Source organism: Lissotriton helveticus, chromosome 1_2, assembly GCF_964261635.1.
Source record: "Lissotriton helveticus chromosome 1_2, aLisHel1.1, whole genome shotgun sequence".
Classification (NCBI taxonomy): Eukaryota; Metazoa; Chordata; class Amphibia; order Caudata; family Salamandridae; genus Lissotriton; species Lissotriton helveticus.
In genome coordinates, this window is record NC_136058.1 from 435,411,813 (window position 1) to 435,430,607 (window position 18,795).

Below are 18,795 nucleotides of genomic sequence, written 5' to 3' on the forward strand. Positions count from 1 at the left end.
GTATACTTTGACTTAGGGGGTTCAGGGTGGTGGAGTTGTATAATTTCTTTGACCCTCTCCCCTGTGAATAGTGAGTTTTAAAACATATGCCTTTTGTAGCAGGCCCCCTTCCAGTAACATTCATCTTAGAAAGGGGCTGTAGGTTAGTAAGTTTGCAATTCAGGGGATATGTAGAAGCTTGAACGTCTTTACAAAGCTTATTACTGTTTTAAAGGGCGTAGTAATTTCTGATATTTCGCTTTTTCCATGGACTTATGTGTTTGGTTTTATTTCAGGGGGAAAATGTCTCTGTCATTGAGAGCTGCAGTCATGCTGCTGCCTCCGGTTAGTGCCCTCCTTCCATTTCTGCTGATTTGCTGCAGTTTTAAGACCTTGTTAGAGTTTCTTGTTGCTGAAATGGGGGTATTTTCTGATATTTATCTGTTTCCCTAATCTTCATTACTTGATTTTGCCCGCCGCAAGTCAGTGTCACTCATAGTCATTAAAATGTCACTCATAATTTCACTGAAATGATGAAAATGTTACCCACAGCAATCTGAAGCCTTGGCAGCTATGATTAAGTTTGGGGATTCACGGCCCTGTCAAATATAAAAAATCACCCCAAGGAACAGGAACATTAGAAACGCTGCTCAGCCTCATTGCAGCAGCTGTGTCTACATTGCACACATTGAATGAAATACAAGTCGTCAATTAAATTCACTCATGAATGTCATGTCTGTTCCTTTGCAGGCACCAATGCTTGTTTCCAATACAATACCCTGTCATGGACTGTGAGTGTCCACACCTCCGTGACATTTAAAAACCCAGGTCTTTACAGTCACCAATGCTTGTTTCCCTGCTGGAGCCTGGAGGCGGTGGTTCCGTCAGCGGACACCAGAGGGCGACCCTCGCCTGCTGATGGAAACCCACTGAGCTGCACATTGTATGGAAGGGAGAAGGGTTTCCTCTTCCGGGTCAGCGGCGGCAGAGACAGCACCATCAGCGGTGATGACATCACTTCCAGTCTCTCCTGGTGTGTGCAGCCTGCTGCAGAGGAGGAAGGAGCCCTGTCTGTCCGCAGCGACCTTCATCTGCAGACCCCCCCTCAGACCCCAGATCTGACCCTGCCCCACCTCACCCCCAGCCCCAGGAGGAGGGGAGAGCCTGGACAAGTTTCTGCTCAGGTAGGAGAGCTGCTAACTCACTTGGCTGCATTTATGAATCCATGGATCAGATCCCCCCCCCCCCTGGCATTCAGGCTGAGTGGGGAGCGGAGGTGAGGTCTGTCCAGGGGTGCAGAGGAGGAGAGGCCTGTCCAGGGGTGCAGAGGAAGAGAGGTCTGTCCAGGGGAGCAGAGGAGGTGAGGCCTGTCCAGGGGAGCAGAGGAGGAGAGGCCTGTCCAGGGGTGCAGAGGAGGAGAGGCCTGTCCAGGGATCAGAGGAGGAGAGGCCTGTCCAGGGATCAGAGGAGGAGAGGCCTGTCCAGGGGAGCAGAGGAGGAGAGGCCTGTCCAGGGGTGCAGAGGAGGAGAGGCCTGTCCAGGGATCAGAGGAGGAGAAGCCTGTCCAGGGGTGCAGAGGAGGAGAGGCCTGTCCAGGGATCAGAGGAGGTGAGGCCTGTCCAGGGGAGCAGAGGAAGAGAGGTCTGTCCAGGGGTGCAGAGGAAGAGAGGTCTGTCCAGGGGAGCAGAGGAGGATAGGTCTGTCCAGGGGAGCAGAGGAGGTGAGGCCTGTCCAGGGGAGCAGAGGAGGAGAGGCCTGTCCAGGGGTGCAGAGGAGGAGAGGCCTGTCCAGGGATCAGAGGAGGTGAGGCCTGTCCAGGGGAGCAGAGGAGGAGAGGCCTGTCCAGGGGAGCAGAGGAGGAGAGGCCTGTCCAGGGGTGCAGAGGAGGAGAGGCCTGTCCAGGGATCAGAGGAGGTGAGGCCTGTCCAGGGGAGCAGAGGAGGAGAGGCCTGTCCAGGGGAGCAGAGGAGGAGAGGCCTGTCCAGGGGTGCAGAGGAGGAGAGGCCTGTCCATGTGTGCAGAGGAGGTAAGGCCTGTCCAGGGGTGCAGAGGAAGAGAGGTCTGTCCAGGGGAGCAGAGGAGGTGAGGCCTGTCCAGGGGAGCAGAGGAGGAGAGGCCTGTCCAGGGGTGCAGAGGAGGAGAGGCCTGTCCAGGGTTCAGAGGAGGTGAGGCCTGTCCATGTGTGCAGAGGAGGTAAGGCCTGTCCAGGGGTGCAGAGGAAGAGAGGTCTGTCCAGGGGAGCAGAGGAGGTGAGGCCTGTCCAGAGGAGGGGCAGAGGAGGTGGTGAGGCCTGTCCAGGGGTGCAGATGAGGTGAGGCCTGTCCAGGGGTGCAGGGGAGGGGAGGCCTGTCCAGGGGTGCAGAGGAGGTGAGGCCTGTTCAGGGGGGAAGAGGAGGTGAGGCCTGTTCAGGGGTGCAGAGGAGGAGAGGCCTGTCCATGGGGGTGCAGAGAAGGAGAGGCCTGTCCAGGGGTGCAGAGGAGGAGAGGCCTGTCCAGGGGAGCAGAGGAGGAGAGGCCTGTCCAGGGGTGCAGAGGAGGAGAGGCCTGTCCATGTGTGCAGAGGAGGTAAGGCCTGTCCAGGGGTGCAGAGGAAGAGAGGTCTGTCCAGGGGAGCAGAGGAGGTGAGGCCTGTCCAGAGGAGGGGCAGAGGAGGTGGTGAGGCCTGTCCAGGGGTGCAGAGGAGGAAAGTCCTGTCCAGGGGTGCAGAGGAGGAGAGTCCTGTCCAGGGGTGCAGAGGAGGAGAGGCCTGTCCAGGTGGGCAGAGGACTAGAGGCTTGTCCAGGGGTGCAGAGGAGGTGAGGCCTGTCCAGGGGAGCAGAGGAGGAAAGGCCTGTCCAAAGGGTTCAGAGGAGGTGAGGCCTGTCCAGGGGTGCAGAGGAGGTGAGGCCTGTCCAGGGGTGCAGAGGAGGAGAGTCCTGTCCAGGGGTGCAGAGGAGGAGAGGCCTGTCCAGGTGGGCAGAGGAGGAGAGGCCTGTCTGGGGTGCAGAGGAGGTGAGGCCTGTCCAGGTGGGCAGAGGAGGAGAGGCCTGTCTGGGGTGCAGAGGACTAGAGGCTTGTCCAGGGGTGCAGAGGAGGTGAGGCCTGTCCAGGGGTGCAGAGGAGGTGAGGCCTGTCCAGGGGAGCAGAGGAGGAAAGGCCTGTCCAAAGGGTTCAGAGGAGGTGAGGCCTGTCCAGGGGTGCAGAGGAGGAGAGGCCTGTCCAGGGGTGCAGAGGAGGAGAGGCCTATCCAGGGGTGCAGAGGAGGTGAGGCCTGTCCAGGGGAGCAGAGGAGGAAAGGCCTGTCCAAAGGGTTCAGAGGAGGTGAGGCCTGTCCAGGGGTGCAGAGGAGGAGAGGCCTGTCCAGGGGTGCAGAGGAAGAGAGGTCTGTCCAGGGGAGCAGAGGAGGTGAGGCCTGTCCAGGGGTGCAGAGGAGGAGAGTCCTGTCCAGGGGTGCAGAGGAGGAGAGGCCTGTCCATGTGTGCAGAGGAGGTAAGGCCTGTCCAGGTGGGCAGAGGAGGAGAGGCCTATCCAGGGGTAAAGAGGAGGTGAGGCCTGTCCAGGGGAGCAGAGGAGGTGAGGCATGTCCAGGGGTGCAGAGGAGGAGAGGCCTATCCAGGGGTGCAGAGGAGGTGAGGCCTGTCCAGGGGTGAAGAGGAGGAGAGGCCTGTCCGAGGGAGAAGAGGAGGTGAGGCCTGTCCAGAGGGGTGCAGAGGAGGAGAGGCCTGTCCAGGGGAGCAGAGGAGGAGAGGCCTGTCCACGGTAGAAGAGGAGGTGAGGCCTGTCCAGGGGTGCAGAGGAGGAGAGGCCTGTCCAGGGATGTAGAGGAGGTGAGGCCTGTCCAGGGGTGCAGAGGAGGCGAGGCCTGTCCAGGGGCAGAGGAGGTGAGGCCTGTCCAGAGGCGTGAAGAGGAGGTGAGGCCTGTCCAGGGGTGCAGAGGAGGCGAGGCCTGTCCAGAGCCGTGAGGAGGAGATGAGACCTGTCCACGGGTGCAGAGGAGGAGAGGCCTGTCCAGGGGTGCAGAGGAGGTGAGGCCTGTCCAGGGGTGGAGGGGAGGCGAGGCCTGTCCAGGGGTGCAGAGGACGAGAGGCCTGTCCAGAGGAGTGCAGAGGAGGCAAGGCCTGTCCAGGGGTGCAGCAGAGGTGAGGCCTGTCCAGGGGTGCTGACGAGGAGAGGCCTGTCCAGAGGAGTGCAGAGGAGGCGAGGCCTGTCCAGGGGTGCAAAGGAGGAAAGGCCTGTCCAGGGGGGCAGTGTCTCTCTTCGGAGCCTGTGCATAGCGCCCCGAGGCTCAGGGCGGAGTCAGAGGCGCTGTATGGGGTGGAATGAACTCTAGGTTCCTCTGTCCTTAATGAAAATCCTTCACCGAGAGGCCTGTCCAGGGGTGCTGCAGAGGTGAGGCCTGTCCAGGGGTGCAGAGGAGGAGAGGCCTGTCCAGGGGTGTAGAGGAGGTGAGGCCTGTCCAGGGGTGCAGAGGAGGAGAGCCCTGTCCAGGGGTGCAGAGGAGGAGAGGCCTGTACAGGGGTGCAGAGGAGGAGAGGCCTGTCCAGGGGTGCAGAGGAGGTGAGACCTGTCCAGGGGGCAGAGTAGGAGAGGCCTATCCAGGGGTGCAGAGGAGGTGAGGCCTGTCCAGGGGTGCAGAGGGGGAGAGGCCTGTCCAGGGGAGAAGAGGAGGTGAGGCCAATCCAGAGGGGTGCAGAGGAGGAGAGGCCTGTCCAGGGGAGCAGAGGAGGAGAGGCCTGTCCAGGGTAGAAGAGGAGGTGAGGCCTGTCCAGGGGTGCAGAGGAAGTGAGGCCTGTCCAGGGGTGCAGAGGAGGAGAGGCCTATCCAGGGGTTCAGAGGAGGTGAGGCCTGTCCAGGGGTGCAGAGGGGGAGAGGCCTGTCCAGGGGAGAAGAGGAGGTGAGGCCAATCCAGAGGGGTGCAGAGGAGGAGAGGCCTGTCCAGGGGAGCAGAGGAGGAGAGGCCTGTCCAGGGTAGAAGAGGAGGTGAGGCCTGTCCAGGGGTGCAGAGGAGGTGAGGCCTGTCCAGGGTTGCAGAGGAGGTGAGGCCTGTCCAGGGGAGCAGAGGAGGAGAAGCCTGTCCAGGGGTATAGAGGAGGAGAGGCCTGTCCAGGGGAGCAGAGGAGGTGAGGCCTGTCCAGGGGTGAAGAGGAGGTGAGGCCTGTCCAGAGGTTGCAGAGGAGGTGAGTCCTGTCCAGGGGTGCAGATTAGGTGAGGACAGTCCGGGGGTACAGAGGAGGTGAGGCCTGTCCAGGGGAGCAGAGGAGGTGAAGCCTGTCCAGGGGTGCAGAGGAGGTGAGGCCTGTCCAGAGGTTGCAGAGGAGGTGAGGCCTGTCCAGGGGTGCAGAGGAGGTGAGGACAGTCCAGGGGTGCAGAGGAGGTGAGGCCTGTCCAGGGGTGCAGAGGAGGAGAGGCCTGTCCAGGGATGTAGAGGAGGCAAGGCCTGTCCAGGGGTGCAGAGGAGGCGAGGCCTGTCCAGGGGCAGAGGAGGTGAGGCCTGTCCAGAGGCGTGAGGAGGAGGTGAGGCCTGTCCAGGGGTGCAGAGGAGGCGAGGCCTGTCCAGAGCCGTGAGGAGGAGATGAGACCTGTCCACGGGTGCAGAGGAGGAGAGGCCTGTCCATGGGTGCAGAGGAGGTGAGGCCTGTCCAGGGGTGGAGGGGAGGAGAGTCCTGTCCAGGGGTGTAGAGGAGGTGAGGCCTGTCCAGGGGTGCAGAGGAGAAGAGCCCTGTCCAAGGGTGCAGAGGAGGAGAGGCCTGTCCAGGGGTGCAGAGGAGGAGAGGCCTGTCCAGGGGTGCAGATGAGGTGAGACCTGTCCAGGGGGCAGAGGTGGTGAGGCCTGTCCAGAGGCGTGAGGAGGAGGTGAGGCCTGTCCAGGGGTGCAGAGGAGCTGAGGAATGTCCAGTGAGTGCAGAAGAGGTAAGATCTGTCCAGAGGAGCAGAGGAGGTGAGGCCTGTCCAGGGATGCGTGCAGAGAAGGAGAGGCCTGTCCAGGGGTGCCGAGGAGGAGAGGCTTGTCCAGGGGTGCAGAGGATGCGTGGCCTGTCCAGGGGTGCAGAGGAGACGAGGCCTGTCCAGGGGTGCAGAGGAGGAAAGGCCTGTCCAGGGGAGTGCAGAGGAGGTGAGGCCATTCCAGGGGTGCAGAGGAGGTGAGGCCTGTCCAGGGGTTCAGAGGACGTGAGGCCTGTCCAGAGGTGCAGAGGAGGTGAGGCCTGTCCAGGGGTGCAGAGGAGGCGATGCCTGTCCAGGGGTACTGAGGAGGAGAGGCCTGTCCAGGGGTGCAGAGGAGGTAAGGCCTGTCCAGGGGGTACAGAGGAGGAGAGGCCTGTCCAGAGGAGTGCAGAGGAGGCGAGGCCAGTCCAGGGGTGCAGAGGAGGAGAGGCCTGTCCAGGGGTGCAGAGGAGGTGAGGCCTCTCCAGGGGTGCAGAGGAGGTGAGGCCTCTCCAGGGGGTGCAGAGGAGGCGAGGCCTGTCCAAGGGGTGCAGAGGAGAAGAGCCCTGTCCAGAGGAGTGCAGAGGAGGCGAGGCCAGTCCTGGGGTGCAGAGGAGATGAGGCCTGTCCTGGGGGCAGAGGATAAGAGGCCTGTCCAGGGGTGCAGAGGAGGCGAGGCTTTTCCAGGGGGAGGAGAGAAGGTGAGGCCTGTCCAGGGGTGCAGAGGAGGTGAGGCCTGTCCAGGGGTGCAGAGGAGGTGAGGCCTGTCCAGGGGTGCAGAGGAGATGAGGTCTGTCCATGGGTGCAGAGGAGGTGAGGTCTGTCCAGGGGTGCAGAGGAGGTGAGGCCTGTCCAGGGGTGCAGAGGAGGTGAGGTCTGTCCAGGGGTGCAGAGGAGGTGAGGACTGTCCAGGGGTGCAGAGGAGGTGACGCCTGTCCAGGGGTGCAGAGGAGAGGCCTGTCCAGGGGTGCAGAGGAGGTGAGGCCTATCCAGGAGTGCAGAGGAGCTGAGGCCGGTCCAGGGGTGCAGAAGAGGCGAGGCTTGTCCAGGGGGAGGAGAGGAGGTGACGCCTGTCCAGTGGTGCAGAGGAGGGGAGGCCTGTCCAGGGGTGCAGAGGAGGTGAGGTCTGTCCAGGGGTGTAGGCATAGAGGCCTGTCCTGGCTTGTCATCTGGGTTCTGTGCATTTAGACAACATAGACTATAGGATTGGTGTCAGACTGATTCTGGACACCTCTGTCTGGTATGTTGGCCTGTATTCCAGCTAGCTCACAGTGCCAATGGAAACTCCTCTTACCAAGGAGGGAAGAGTTTCTGGCAACTATCAAACATGACAACTCTGATCCTCTTAGATAGATACACAGAATAAACGGTTGGGATGTTTTCAATATGTATTTTATGAACAGTCGTTATTCTAGTGTAAAATAGATGTGCTGAGACAATCAATAGACAGTAGAGGATATACATAACTAGAAGCACTAGAAATGTAAAAGGAGTGGGATAGGGGAAACATTTATTAAGGCAATACGTTATATGTTAAACCGGAAACAACAGTTATGATAAATGGTGTGGCATCGGATAATTTTAAAGTGACCAGAGGGAAAAGGCAGGGTTGTCCCTTTTCTCCCCTATTATTTGCCCTATTCATAGATCCGTTTATTCGGAAACTGGAGCAAAATCAAGCTATAAGACCAATGGTGACCCCAATGGAGCAACTAAAACATTAGCCTATGCTGATGATATTGCTATAACAACAACTAATCCAGAGGAAGCCATTAAATTAATTGAACAAGAGGCCGGGAATTTTGGGGTAGTTCGGGTTATAAACTGAACTCAAATAAAACTCAAATTGTAATTAATAACAACTTAATTATTGTGATAATAGGGTAGTAACTAATGCAGTTTATCTTGGAGTTAATATTACCTCAAATCTTAATAACCTGGTTAAAATTAATCTTAATCCACTGCTGAAACAAACGGATCAAGCTTTGAAGAAACTGCACAACTTACAGCTAACCATTATTGGAAGATGTAATCTTATTAAAATGGTATTTTTTCCAAAATTCCTATACTTTTTTAGATCCATATGCCTAATGTTTGATCAACAAATCTTTAAAGAAATTGATGGAATATTTTCTCGTTTCATTTGGGGATATAGTAAATCTCGTAGAGCCACTAAATTCATCAATCTCCCCAAAGATAGGGGAGCACTTGCCCTTCCAAATTTTAAACTTTATTGGTGGGTGACTATTCTTAATTATAGCAGAGCACTCTTAACCCCAAGCTCGCTATCAGAAGAATTGAGTGGGGTCCCAACTCCACAGGAACTTATTCTAGGTGTAGAGACGCGAAATCATCTTTGGCGTTTGATATATGATTGCCACTTTAAAAAGGTTCGGTTTAAAACCCTAAAGGGTGTCTATATTGCATGGGGTAATATACGTAAAATTCTCGGGATTGGTTGATTTTCGCATTTCACAACCATGTATCGTAATCATAACCTCCCTGAGATTTTTTCTGATGCATGCATGAAACGGTGGGTCAGGCTTGGTATCACGACACTTGGTTCATTTTACAACTCTATCGGGTTTTGTACATTTGATCTGTTAAAAAAGAGATTTGGTCTGGATCATCGTGATTTTTTTTAAATACCTACAAATTAGAGATTTTATTTAAAAAAAGTGTGGTGGTAACTCCGCATTTCGAAAAATACAATTAATGGAAACGATTATACAAAATAATACAATTAAAATTGGGGAAATTTATACTAATCTGATTACCATGCTGCCTGATGATTTGGATAAACATATCCAAATTTGGCAGGATCAATTAGAGATTCCCGAATCCGCTATTCAGATGGGTTTCGATCAGTGTCAATCAATCTTAGTCTCAACAAAACTACAGGCACAATACTACAAGACTTCAACTTTATTATACGCTTAAAAAAATAGCTAAGTGGAGTACAGGCAAGGGGACTCAATGTCCGCGATGCTCATCACCAGAAGCGGATTTAATACAAATGTTAGCAACTTGCAGGGAACTTTTTATAATAAAACAGGAGGTATCCACTTTTCTTTCTAAAATCTTTCAAGATAAGATAGAGATAACCACCGCCGAAATCGTAATTGGGGCAAGTGTTGACACACGGCCACCGCATGTAAGGGGCTTGATATATGTGGCAATGGCTGTATTTAGAATTTGTCTTGCATCAGCTTGGCTTGCTGCATATCCGCCTACATTCCAACAGTGGCAAACACGCTTACTGGCGACTTATAGCTTGGAAACTGCAATATATAAACGTAAGGGTCGAAACAAGAAGAAGTTAGGATTTGAAATTTGGAACCCCTTAGCACAATGGATTGAATATACGGGTTAAATAAGTATGTATAGGATGTAACTACTTTCTTCTTAGATCTGTACAAACCATATTTTTGTTTAATTTGTGTTCTCATTCTGACCTATGCTTATAATTATGTTTATGTTGTTATATTTATTTAATTTTCATGCCTGTGCTAGGGAGGGGTGGGGGTATGGGTTGCTGAATTAATGTAAAACATCAATAAAGACTGTTTAAAAAAAACCCATCACAGATAACACTGCTACGTTAAAGAAAATTCTTTAATTTTAAAATTTTGAATGCAAGAATAGGAAATCTACAAGCAGGTGGCTGAATTTTTTTTTCTTTTTGTGGCCTGTGCTTGCAATAAAACAAATAAGAATAATTAATCATCACACCAATTTGCCAAGACAAGATCCGTTGTCTTTACCAGTGCTTGCACAAGATGCGTCATGATAATTTTCTGTGAAGATTATTAATAAAGGTTTAACTTTTGTTGTGATAAAAAAAAAAGAAATGTATAAGGATGATAGATGTCTATCATTCTGCTAAAATAATGAATGCATACCAGCATATAAAATACATTACAGTAAAATGTGTACTCCTACAATGTAATCCTAGCTAGATGTACCTAAGTGTACCAAGCATGTATGTAGGTGTTAAGCCAAGAATCCTCCTAGGATAAGTGAAACCCCATTACCTGAATTGAGAGAGTGTGGGACCCCCGTTCTGGTCTCGAACTGGACAACCCGCAAGGGATGTTCAGACCACTGCGAGCTGGAGTGTCTGAATGCAGGTACCTCAGCGTCTCGCGGCAGTGTGTCGGCATGGAAGTCCTGATCTCCTCGCTCTTAACTCAGTAAGATGTGCTGTATTTATACAAAAATTATCTAGTGTTTCTTTGTCCCTTGTCCCTTGTACTAGCCATTTTTGGATTTGAGCATGACGTAGGGGATGAACCTTGTACATAGATATTATGCAGGTGGTGCAGCTTCTACCTGGTTTCCAAGAACCCTCATGAATATTCATTCATATGGTATGAGTCCATTGATGAAGTTATAGGAGGCTATTGTTCAGGGAAAAACCCTCCTGCTGCACCCAGGACTTGAACTAGGTAAAGGTTCAATCCTAAAAGGTAAAAGTATATGATATTACCCGGACCTATATATGGGTACCTATATGGAACATAACAGGTCCTCACCAGGCCACGGTTCATACGGTTTGCTCATTTCTCCCCTGAGACGGAAGCCGGGGGATCTACAATTCTATCCCTGTACTTTGGTAAAGATCATTTTAAAATTTGTATATATTTTAACAGTCCGTTTTAAATTGCCATGCTAACGGGACACTCGAGTGCAAGAATTGCGTTGCACCGAGGCTTGCTGCACACACCTTCCATCCATCCCCGGCGCAGCCGATTACGGCGCTGACGACGAGGGGTAAAGGCTGTGGGCGCCATCTTGCTGGGAGGAAGGGTTGGCGGTCCAGTTGCAGGACGCCTCCCTCCCTCCCTGATACTTAAGGGGTGGTGTTTACTTGGCACAGGACTTTGCTCATTTCTCCCCTGAGGCGGAAGCCGGGGGATCTACAATTCTATCCCTGTACTTTGGTAAAGATCATTTTAAAATTTGTATATATTTTAACAGTCCGTTTTAAATTGCCATACTAACGGGACACTCGAGTGCAAGAATCGCGTTGCACCGGGGCTTGCTGCACACGCCTTCCATCCATCCCCGGCGCAGCCGATTAGGGCGCTGACGACGCGGGGTAAAGGCTGTGGGCGCCATCTTGCTGGGAGGAAGGGTTGGCGGTCCAGTTGCAGGACGCCTCCCGCCCTCCCTGATACTTAAGGGGTGGTATTTACTTGGCACAGGACTTTCCTCATTTCTCCCCTGAGGCGGAAGCCGGGGGATCTACAATTCTATCTCTGTACTTTGGTAAAGATCATTTTAAAATTTGTATATATTTTAACAGTCCGTTTTAAATTGCCATACTAACGGGACACTCGAGTGCAAGAATCGCGTTGCACCGAGGCTTGCTGCACACGCCTTCCATCCATCCCTGGCGCAGCCGATTAGGGCGCTGACGACGCGGGATAAAGGCTGTGGGTGCCATCTTGCTGGGAGGAAGGGTTGGCGGTCCAGTTGCAGGACGCCTCCCGCCCTCCCTGATACTTAAGGGGTGGTGTTTACTTGGCACAGGACTTTGCTCATTTCTCCCCTGAGGCGGAAGCCGGGGATCTACAATTCTATCCCTGTACTTTGGTAAAGATCATTTTAAAATTTGTATATATTTTAACAGTCCGTTTTAAATTGCCATACTAACGGGACACTCGAGTGCAAGAATCGCGTTGCACCGAGTCTTGCTGCACACGCCTTCCATCCATCCCCGGCGCAGCCGATTAGGGCGCTGACGACGCAGGGTAAAGGCTGTGGGCACCATCTTGCTGTGAGGAAGGGTTGGCGGTCCAGTTGCAGGACGCCTCCCGCCCTCCCTGATACTTAAGGTGTGGTGTTTACTTGGCACAGGACTTTGCTCATTTCTCCCCTGAGGCGGAAGCCGGGGGATCTACAATTCTATCCCTGTACTTTGGTAAAGATCATTTTAAAATATGTATATATTTTAACAGTCCGTTTTAAATTGCCATACTAACGGGACACTCGAGTGCAAGAATCGCGTTGCACCGAGGCTTGCTGCACACGCCTTCCATCCATCCCCGGCGCAGCCGATTAGGGCGCTGACGATGCGGGGTAAAGGCTGTGGGCGCCATCTTGCTGGGAGGAAGAGTTGGCGGTCCAGTTGCAGGACGCCTCCCGCCCTCCCTGATACTTAAGGGGTGGTGTTTACTTGGTACAGGACTTTGCTCATTTCTCCCCTGAGGTGGAAGCCGGGGTAGATCTACAATTCTATCCCTGTACTTTGGTAAAGATCATTTTAAAATTTGTATATATTTTAACAGTCCGTTTTAAATTGCCATACTAACGGGACACTCGAGTGCAAGAATTGCGTTGCACCGAGGCTTGCTGCACATGCCTTCCATCCATCCCCGGCGCAGCCGATTAGGGCGCTAACAACGCGGGGTAAAGGCTGTGGGCGCCATCTTGCTGGGAGGAAGGGTTGGCGGTCCAGTTGCAGGACGCCTCCCACCCTCCTCTATACAGTATAAAAAAACAATGCCCTTCCGTCCGCGCAGCGGGCGCGCCGGCAGCTTGCCAAAGGCAAGTCCGTCTGCGCCCGTCCGCACCGGGCCAAGGGCCACAACCCCTGGACCTCATGGCATAGCTCGCCACCTTCCCTATTCACCTCTAATGTTGACTGACCTTCGTCCATCCCCCACAGATAAATGCACCAAGTATAACCTAGGGTCTACCTCAGATATTCCCGCTCTGGAATGCATGCATTGTGAGGCCACCATACCTTTAATGATTAACACAATTCACCGTATTAAACAGAAACATCCTAAAAGGATGATAATAGCGCTTACTAATGTTCGTTCATTAGGAAAGCATAGACAAGAAATATCAGATTTAGTCATAGATAGGAATATTGACATTTTGTTTATGACTGAGACATGGATGGACAAGTCGTCCGATCCAGACCTCGTGATTGCGGTCCCAAGTGGATTTAGAGTCCATAGATATGATAGACAGGGCAAAAGAGGAGGTGGGATAGCTAAAATAGCTCGAGATACGTATATTATTCGGACCTCACCGATACCCTCGCTCACTTGCGAAGCAATGCAATTTGATATCCATCTATCCCCCACGTACAATTTTAGGGGACTGCTGCTATATAGACGGCCGGGAGCACGCTCCGGATTCCTCTCTGAACTCGGCACTATTTTGGAATCGCTGGCAATTGAGGAGTCATTAACAGTACTCGGGGACTTCAATTTCCATTTAGATAAAATTGATTGTTGGACTTGGGCCTTGTGGCAGGTTCACCCCTGAACTTTTTGCCTTGATTTCTGCTCTTTGCGCACTTTGACACTGTGGCGCAGTGTAAAGTGCATGCTCTCTCTGAGTGCGTGTGTGAGATTGGCCTGCCCTCCCATAGGAATGCATGGGGAATGTCTGTGTCCCTGGTAGTTCCTGATGCGTGAGGTGTGTATGGTCAAGTTTGGTATGTGTGAACTCGGGGGAGTGAATGCTGCGAGATGGTGTATGCAGCATGTATGTGTCTAGAAGGGAAGTGCTACTTCTGGACATTGAGATATGTGTGCTGTGAGGGTGCTGGAGCGTGATTGCCTGGAGCTGGCTGGCATGCCAGGCTCCAGGAAGTCTGGATGTGTCTGCCCGGTGGTGAGTGTGAGATTAGCATGAGTGATGTGTGGGAGGAGTGTACCTGTGTCCTGGATGGGCTGGGTTTTCCCCACACAATGCTGGCTCCACCCCCCTGTGGTGTGTCTAACGACCCTAGCCTCCCCAGTGAATGAAATGGGTGGTTGGGCCATCAAGAGTGTTCCAGAACCAGCTGCGACTGGTTTCTCCCCCACCCTGCACCTACAGACAAAGGATTGCTCTGTATAAAAAGAGGCTGTCACCTCTTGAAAAATGTTCTTGTTGGGGGGCGTGGCTACGCGGGCGAACAAAATGGCCGCCTGATCGTAGAGCTCCGCCGGGCGAGAAATGACCGGGGCCGTTCGCCACTGATCCGGCGCTGCGCTGAGGACGAATTACGCCTGCAGCCGATCCTTGGAGCCTACTGATGCAGCCTGCCTAATCTGGAGGACGGGGGACAACGTGGAAGGTCGGAACAGCTGAGTGGTGCTGCGGCCGGCTGCGCCTCGCGGGCCGTTACGTTGCAGCTGCGGAGCGCCTGGTGAGTCTCCTGATTGCCCCCTTGCTGTCCCCCTCGGCCCTAGGGCCGCTGTAGTTCTCTCCCGGGTCCGCTGCTCGGCCCCGGTGGTCTCCGTGGGTGGAGGTGCGGCCCCTCGGTGCGTGACCGGCACTTGCGGCCTGGTCCGGCCTTGGGAGCCGGGGCCTCGATTTTTGGGGACCGCCGAGTGGGGCGGCGGCGAGCGGGGAGCGCGGGCGGCGGGCTTCGGGGCTGAGGGGCCACTGGCGATTTGCCCGCCACTGCTTCCAACATGGTGAAGAAGGATGTTACCCAGAAGCGACTTACCTTCAGTTCAGCACCCGTACGTGCTTCTGCAGCTTCACCGGCGGCGGAGGTAGACACTGGGGGCCAGTTGGCAGCGAAAGACACTGCGGGTATGGTTGCTGAGATGATGGGTGAGATGAGGGCTGGATTCAAGGCCTTGGATTCTCGTTTTGATACCCTCGAAAAGAAAATGGCGGACATGGGCGCGACGATCCAACTGCACGATAGGCGTCTGGACCTGGCGGAATCCAGAGTTTCCGACCTCGAGGATGGTGCGGCGTCGACGCTGAAAAGGTTGGAACGAGTGGAGAAGATCCTTAAAGACGTCGCAATTAAGAACGAGGATTTAGAGGCGCGCAGCAGGCGCAATAATATCCGAATTATCGGCGTGGCGGAGACGACAGCTACCGGACGCTTTGACACTTTTGTGGAACACCTCCTGATCGAACTTTTTGGCCGAGACACGTTTACCGCTGGCTTCGTGGTTGAGCGCGCTCACAGATCGCTGGGGCCCCGACCTAACCCTGGCCTGCCGCCCCGGCCCATTATCGCCAGGCTTATGAACTTCAGGGACAGAGATGCGGCGCTGAAGGCTGCCAGGGAGGCGGGCGAGGTTCGGTGGCAGGGAGATGTGCTCTCTTTCTACCCGGACTTCACCATCATGGTCCAAGATGCACGCCGTAAATACACTGGTGTCAAAGCTGCCTTGCGCAAAATGGGATTGCGCTATGGTATGCTGTATCCTGCCAGGCTCCGGGTGGACGTGGACGGCAGGTTTCGCATTTTTGACTCTCCTGCGGAGGCACAGGAATTTTGTCGAGCCTACAAAAACAGGGGGTCCCCTCGACAATCTGATGTTGCTCAACAGTCTCCGCCGCACACTGACTCGCAGGCTAGTGCTGACCTGTTTACCGAAACCGGACAGGGTTGACTTAGCACCTTTCCATCTCCTCGATCCGGAGTGTTTGCCCCAGTAATCTGCATCTGATACTACTGTTCCTATTTTTTTTACTTCTGCAGTGCTTTTTTCATACTTGCTGACATTTGAACGTTGCCCCGGTTGTGGTTCTTGCATGGCGGAGCGTCGCCTACCCCCATGGCGCGAGCCGCATTGTTTTTTTCTCTAACATTGTCTTTATTTTACAGGTACATTAGTGGACAACTGTTGTTGTTTGTTGCTCTAGGTTGTTTCCGGAAGGGTGGGTTTAGCCTCCTTGGGCTTGAGGAGTGGCTGGGTGGTGGGTGGTTGGGATGGGCTTGTTTATGCTTTGGTCTTGTTGTTTGTGCATTCGCACTGTTTTTCTACCTAAGTGATGCCTTTTTTGCGATAGGGAATGGCAGGTCCGTACACGCATGTTTTCTTCCGATTCCACCGAGTTTGAATGGCTAAGTTAGGGCAGCAGTCTGGTCCTTCCAGGCTTACCTCCATGTCTTGGAACGTCCGAGGTTTAAATGATACGAGGAAAAGGCGACAGGTTCTAAACTATGCAGCGCGGCATGGGGTGGATGTCCTATTTTTGCAGGAGACACACCTAGTGGATGCTGACTCTTCCTCCTTTGCAAAAAGCTGGGGCGCGCACAGATTTTTTTCTAGCTATAGCAGATATGCAAGGGGGGTTGCAATCCTGATACATCGACGTGTTCCATTCGTGCTCTCAGACAGCATATTGGATGTAGATGGCAGATATGTTGTGGTTACGGGGGTGCTTCTGGGCTTTAAGGTCACCTTTGTTGGAATATATGGCCCCAACTCGGACTCCCCTGCCTTCTTCCGGGGACTTCAGGATGTTTTGCTGAGATTAGACACTGATATGATGATACTGGGGGGTGACTTTAACCTGCTCATGACCCCTGCCAGGGACAGCACCTCCTCTTCCCCGGATTGTAATCCCCGCTCCCGTGCTGTGCTGGCGGATGTGTGCGCTCATTACTCACTGATTGACATTGAGGCCCGTTTGCATTCCACCTCACCCGTCTACACCCACCACTCGGGGTATCACAACACTAGCACCAGAATAGACTACTGGCTCCTTTCCCCGGGGGTAGCTGGTTGCGTGAGTGACCATTTGACACTCCCGCGCACTCTGTCTGACCACTCTCCCATAGTGCTGACCCTGCTCATCCCCAGGTTGGGAGGGTACGAGAAACAATGGCGTTTTCCTGGCAGGGCGTTAGCTGACCCGGTCTTCAAGGAGGACATTCGCATTGCCATAGAGGAGTACTTTGAGTTCAACGAGGGCACAGTGGACGCTTGGGCTACATTGTGGGAGGGTTTCAAGGCCACCATTAGGGGGGTTTGCATCAACAAACATGTAGGGGCTTTGCGCGACATCCGTGCCTCCCTGACCCGTATTGAGAAGGACATTGCCGCTTTGGACACTAACACGCTCACTGACACGGATGGTGGGGTGGAGGCAAAAAGGTTGGCACTGCTGCAAGAGTTCAGAGACACTGCAGACAGAGAACTGACATATCTCTGCACACAACACTCGGCTAGGCAGTATGGTGAAGGAGACAGGCCTGGCAAGCTCTTGGCCCATCTGCTTCGTCCCCCCCGCCAGGCTTCATTTATCTCGGACATGGTAGATGATCAGGGAGCTCGTCATCAGACCACCCCTGCCATCTGCGATGCCTTCCTATCCTACTACAAGGACTTGTACACCTCGGGACTATCGGCTGACTGTCGCGACCCTGGCCCCTATATTAATGAAATCTCTATGGTCTTCCTGGAAAAACACATGCAGGACTTTCTGGCGATGCCTATTGAACCGGACAGCGTTGTGGAAGCCATTGATGCATTGAAAGGCTCGTCGGCGCCGGGGCTAGATGGCTTTTCAGCTGACTTCTATAAGGAGTACAAGGAGGAACTGGTACCTCGCCTGATTGAGGTGTATGCGGAGTCACTCGAGACAGGGATTCTGCCACCCACATTGCGGGAGGCCGTTATCATTTTACTTCCCAAACCGGATCGGGACCCCACTAGGTGCGGTTCCTACAGGCCCCTTTCCCTGCTCAATCTTGACTATAAAATTTTGGCGAAAGTCCTTGCCACCCGACTATCTTTACTTATGGAGTCTATCATTTCGCCAGCCCAGTCCGGGTTCGTTCCCCATAGATCCACCTCCTTTAATCTGCGGACGCTGTTTTCTGTTCTTCACAAAATTGAGCCGACTACGCCGGCAGCTGCGGTGTTTTTAGACGCCGAGAAGGCATTTGACACCTTAGAATGGTCGTTCTTTCTATCTGTCATGCACCGCATGGGCATGCCGTCCTTGTTTGTCTCCACAGTCGAGCTGCTTTATACTGCCCCCAGAGCGAGACTGCGCCTTAATGGCACGCTCTCTGATAGCTTCCCTCTTTCCCGGGGAACCAGGCAGGGATGCCCCCTGTCCCCCCTGTTATATATTCTAGCCATGGACCCTTTGGTACGTCATTTTAAGGAGCGCCACCTGCACCGCGGGCTCCAGTTCCGGACAGGCCCGTTACTCGTCTCCCTCTACGCTGATGATACCATTCTGTATGTCAGGTCTCCGGAGACCAACCTGTCGCCTTTGCTGCTTGAGGTGGAACGCTTTGGGAGGTACTCCGGTCTTCGTATTAATTGGCATAAATCTGAGATCTTTCCGCTCACCCCCTCCACTGCTCGCTGGGACTGCCCGTTCCCGCTGGAATGGAATACAGACTCGGTGAAATATCTGGGTATCCACATTCATCTAGAAACGGTATCCATGATTCGTCTTAACTATGGGCAGGCGTTGGACTTTCTGGAGGATAATATTGCACGTTGGATTCGCCTCCCTATCTCTATGGCCGGCCGTATCGCCATAATTAAAATGATCATTCTTCCCCGCTTTCTGTACTTATTTAATAACATACCGGTCCCGCTCACTCGGATTTTCTTCACGCAGCTCCGCTCATTGTTGTTGCGGTTAGTGTGGGGGGATAAAAGGCCGCGAGTTTCTTGGCGCATTTTAACGCTGCCTTATGAGCGAGGTGGCTTTGGAGTGCCGGACTTTTATATTTATTACCTGGTCGCGCAGTGCGCATATGCACACCCTTGGTTTCACCCGGACGCTCGGATCCCGTATTTGAGACCTGAAGCAGACTTGGTGCTGCCACTTACCCTCAACTCGATCTTGCCCGGAGGCTTTCCGCGTGACCCCCTTGACATACAAACTGTGTCCACTACATCTTGGGCCTGGATGCAGGTGCGTAGACTGCTCCAGCTGGACGTACTGTATTCCCCGGCTCTTCCATTACCTAACCCTCACTGGCTCCCCATCACTGCGGAAGCGGTGGTCTGCAGAACGCTGGCCAAATACCAGCTCACCACAATAGGAGATCTGTTTCCGGACGGACATGTTTTCTCTGTGTCCGAGGATCCACGGTTCACGGAACGGACATTTATGGATTCCTTTGTCCTGACCAGACTGAGGTCCCTGCTTAGAGCGCAGTTTCCGTCGTTCCCATTGCCGCCG

General features: G+C 53.7%; 1 protein-coding gene across 1 annotated transcript in view; it reads left to right on the top strand.

The window, feature by feature from the left end:
• The first annotated feature begins 1,040 nt into the window (after positions 1 to 1,040).
• Positions 1,041 to 18,795, top strand: part of LOC144807660 (uncharacterized) — a 225,543-nt gene continuing 207,788 nt past the window's right edge. Inside the window, exon 1 of the mRNA XM_078673290.1 lies at positions 1,041 to 1,163. The gene's annotated coding sequence lies outside the window, so the exon portion shown is untranslated. The remainder of the gene's footprint in view (positions 1,164 to 18,795) is intronic.